The sequence below is a fragment of the Oxyura jamaicensis genome, chromosome 1, assembly GCF_011077185.1.
Source record: "Oxyura jamaicensis isolate SHBP4307 breed ruddy duck chromosome 1, BPBGC_Ojam_1.0, whole genome shotgun sequence".
Lineage (NCBI taxonomy): Eukaryota > Metazoa > Chordata > Aves > Anseriformes > Anatidae > Oxyura > Oxyura jamaicensis.
Window position 1 is genome coordinate 8,281,907 of NC_048893.1, and position 5,050 is coordinate 8,286,956.

Here is a 5,050-nt window from a genome sequence, read left to right on the forward strand (position 1 = left end):
TGTTATTTTGACCCATTGCACTCTAATTTACATGAATTCAGAACAGAAAGGAGCTTCAATCAATAACTGGAATCAATATAGCCATGAAAATCTTGATCCAGATGGTCTCCACTGTATAGCTATAAAATAAAGTCCTTCACATACAATTAGTGTCCAGTTTTATATCTTTGTCTCTTTAGATCTACGTTTTACTATCCTTCAAGTAAGATAACCTGCAAAGCATCAGAATTTAAAAGAAATGGACTGAAAATCCACAGAAGGCCTGTAAAAGGCCTCTATAGTATTCTTTTAATGACTTTTGTTGTATATTGGACCTCACTTTCTACAGTTGTGATTCTGTAATTAAAAAAAAAAAAAAAAAAAAAAAAAAAAGTTAAGCTTGTTAATAATTCTCACCAGGTAGACTGAGAGAAAGTTCCTTAAAATAATAAAGCACTTTTGTCTCAGTTTCATAATATGAAAAGGGATATAAGCAGTAGCAAAATAAGCAAATATGTTTCTAATTGTGACCTTTAGCAAGAAGTAAAAAGCGGATGAGGTAAACCACTAATGAAACCAGTATATTTTGGAACAATGAGTAAATTTTATATCAGTTTTCCATATGTGTTGATGCAATTAGGGGTTCTTCAAGGTTTTCTTCTTAATTGTCATATGGATTATTTTTTAGTTAGAGGGGTTTTAAATAATTCATTGGCAGCTTGTTAGAGAATTCTTGGTACAAAAAATATTAGAAGATTTGCTTCTAAGGTCAAGTAGTCTCAGCTAGATTTATATTAATATCACAGGTAAAATCGATTAATTCTTAGGTTTAGAATGAAATCAGTCCATCATCTGTCTGTCTCTTTCTATTTTATTTCTACAAATTGGTCCAAAATATCTCATTTAGGAAGTTTGTAAATAGTTTTTAATTTTACTTTCCAACAGAAAATATATCAAGCAACTGTCTTCAACTTTCCCTGAGAGGAGCATTGTATTTAGTTATGACTATGAGTGTTTCCAAACCCTGACTACTTACTAAGTATTTTACTATGCTAATACTTAACAAAGAAGAAAAAAATAATTAAACACTCTCAGTTAACTATATATATACACATAGATGTGCATACACATTTGCACATCTATGTATACACATACAGATGTGTATATATATGTGTTTATAGAGGTCCATATAGTATCTGAACAGGTAGTGGACTTCCTAACCCTGTAGCTTAAGTCTCCATGGTACAACTCAAGAGCTCTGGAATCTGTGCTTCTTCAATACCTCTCAAAACACTTACATTGGTGTTAAGCAGAAAGCTTGAGCCTTAGTAAAAGAGAATTTCACACTGACTCATTACTCTCAAACACTTCTGTGTTAGCAAGTGTGCATTTTCTAAGAAAACATTTTCAGAAGGTTTCTAGTTAGAAGGTCAAACTCTACGGCAGGCTATAGGCACAATTCCCACCAATTTCAACAGGAGTCTGAAGTGTCCACCTATACGTTTAAGGAGAATGAAGAAATAAAAGTGCTGGAATTTTGTAATTTACTTTTGTTACACATGTAGCCCTCCTGCCAGGTGTCAGTGGTAGTAACCAGGACTGGGTTCAATAACAAGTCTAGGGGTCTCCTTCTGAAATAAATAAAAATGGTGGCTTGATCCCCCACCTAAAACACCAACATTTAGGAATTTAATAATCTAACCTTTTACAGGTGTTCCTTCTCCCCTTGCAAGCACACAGGAATTCTCAGAATATGAAACCACAAATATCTTTTATTTGGGAAAATACAATAAGTATATGGTTTCAAAACGTATGTAAAACCCACACAGTGTGTTAGCAATGTGGCCAGTTTCACAGTACCATTTATTAGTCACATGGCTTTTTTACGGTGTAGCACTCCTACTACAGGCAAAAATACATTGACATCATCTGAGCCCTTGGGATGACTTTGCTCTGCTTCATTTTTCCTTCTGTAAAGTCTGCACTACCCTGTCATGCTACCACATTTGTTGATTCTGAGATGTCAGATATAGCAATTAGGCATTCATCTCAGGTCCCACTGCTAGTCTGCCCCTGCTCCTGCAAATTTAGCTCTTGTAATATTGATCTAGTCCATTGCATTGAAGACACCTTTACACCACTGCCTGACTTTTCTGCTAAGAAATCTTACAAAATAAATTGATAGTAAAATCAGCAGCTAAAGCAGGAAAACAAACAGAACAAACAAATACCAACGTACAAAATAAAATAAAATAAAATAAAATAAAAATGATGCAGAAATACGTTATAAGTACTTATTTTTGTATAAGAAAGGAGAACCTGTTAAGCTATAAAATGGTATTTTTATTTCAGGTCTTTATTTAGAGGAATTCATTCATATTATTTAGAGGAATTCAGGTCATTAGAATTGTGTGGCATGTTCTGCTGATTTTTTTTTTTTTTACTTTTTTTTTTTTTTACATTTTCTTTGTTTTGTTGTTTCTTTTTTTCAAAACATTCATTTTTCTTGAATGTGCTTTTCTGGTAGGTGAGCAGGCTTAATATTAGCCCTACTATAGTATGCTACAATATGAAATTTAGAAGAAAACAACAGTGAAGAAATGAAAAGTAGAAAAGACGCTGCATGAATCTAGAAATATTGGCCAGGAAATAATAAAGTAATTTTCTGTTAGAGATGAATGCTAATGTGCAAAGGGAAAAATAATCTGAAATACATGTGCAGTGAAACAGAAAATACCTCAAAGACAAGGAAGTCTAATAAAATAATATATTCCAAAGATATTTAAATCAGATAAGAATTCATAGTATGGCATGGTGTCTTAGGCAAGTGTATGTCTTCAGGGAGAAGATAGTGCTTGAGTATAAGTAACTGTACTGCAGCACAGGGACTATTCAAAATGATGTAGACACATTGGGAACGACTTCACAGATGTGAAAGAAAATAGGCATGGCCATATGCTGATTAATGAGGGTTGTGCTTATGTTGGCTCACTTGAAAAATTAAATCTATACAGATATAGCATAAATGCATTAATTCAAGGGACAAAAAATTATTGTTTGCTGACATACAAGAAAATATATTTAAAAGTGCATTAGAAAGGAGATAAAGATAAGATGATCAGCATGGAATGCCTGTCACAGTAGACCAGTCCCCTGTATGAGAAGAAATGTTTTTTTTTTTTTTTTTTTTTTTTTTTTTTGCCTTGGCTATTAGAACATGTTTGCATGGAAGGAAGTCACATCTGCATAGTTTCTTGAAGGGAAGAATTTTGGACTAAAATTCTACTTAGTGTAAGAATGATACTATATGGCCACAGACATATTTTTAGGGAAATTGATATTGTTCAGAAGCAGTTTTGTAAAGACTTTCCCATAACTGAAATACTCCCGCCTTTGTTCATATCACCTCCTTGTGTGACATTGATTTGTTGGTGTGAAAACAGAAGATCCATTAATTATTATGGATTCTTTATTTATACCTATTTTATCAGCTAACATGAGTGACTGGGTTACCATGTGAACCCTGATGAATGGTAATGCTGGCACAGATGTCCATACTGCTGTCCATTATCAGTCACCATTGTCAGACCTGCAGCCAAATTGCTAGGCTGCTGGTCTGGCCCTGGCCTGAGATGAAGACAACAGAATAGAGCATGGAAAACTGCTAGACACAATATGAGAAATTACTGGTCATAAATAACAACGTAGCTTCATGGCAGTAACAGATTGCACTGTGAGGACTGGTTGGATTTCATAAGTCATTAAAGGGACATTATGTGAAGAACAACCAAACTTCACAGATACTTAAATTATGTCTGTATTAGGTATTAGGGAGCTTTCAGGGAGCAGTCCTGCATTTGGTTCCCCCAGCCTAGTCACTAAAATAAACCAATTCGGTTCTTATCACTATACCACAGGACTTGATGGAATCTGCCTTGATGTTCAGGAAACCTGGGGTAATAGGGGATACTTTCATAAATTGTCACCAGGTATCAACAGGATGGTGCCCCTTCTAGTCCTGACTGCATCAACATCTACTAACAGCTTTCTAACAGTGTTAATAAATAAGAGAACTAAATAAAAGCTACAGCTTTCCTACAGATTCTCCTGTTGCAATCACAGTTCTGATTGCATGGTAGCTGTGCCGTAAACATGATTTGGATGACAAAATTACGTAGAGCAAATCTACCCTAGATTTAAAATCATCCTTAAAGATTTAGAACTTGGCCTGATTTGCATACAACAATGTTAGAAACATTTATATTGTTAGAAACATTTATATACTTTTTTATATTATAAAAAAGTGCCAGGAAATGCAATAGCAGGAATAAGAACAATGGCAATAACTATAGCAATAGTAATAAATTGAAGCATTAATTACCATTAACCACATATAAAAAGAAAATCACAGTAGCTCAGAGGCAAGAAGTAAAAGGGTTAAATCACTGGGACAGTAGCAGGCCTCATTTGATCATGCTTGTCTTTCATCAATGTCCATCAACAATTTAATCCATAAGGCTAAGCTCCATACACACATTTGCACCTCACAGCTATTATGTCTCTCTGGGAAGTCTGGCTAAGCAGAGGAAGGCTGTCAAAGAAGTTTTTATATGACGGACTGACATTTATACCTAGCGTATCCCACAGGCTTTATAAAGAACACTGTTTAGCGCCATTAATATTACATCTTGGTGTGTGAACATGATACAGCCATGGTGAAAAAGAGATTAAACCACAACTTTGGAAACTAAATCTTATTTTTCTGGAAAGAATAATTTTGGCTTGGTTTATCCTGGGGATTATCAGTTGCCCTGGGTTTTCTTTCTTTTTTCTTTCTTTTTTATTTTTTATTTTTTCCATTCAAAAAATGTGCTGAGTTCTTTAACTTCCATCTGGAACCACATCAGAGCTGAGCTGAAGAAACCTTGTTTTTATCAAGACTTGATCTTAAGCAATCAGTGGAGATATTTGAATCACTGATCAGAGCTACTCCATTGCTCAGCATAACACTTTTCTGTCTTCTATTTTGTAGTTATTGGCCCTCTTCCAGCTTTAAAGTAAACCATCATGA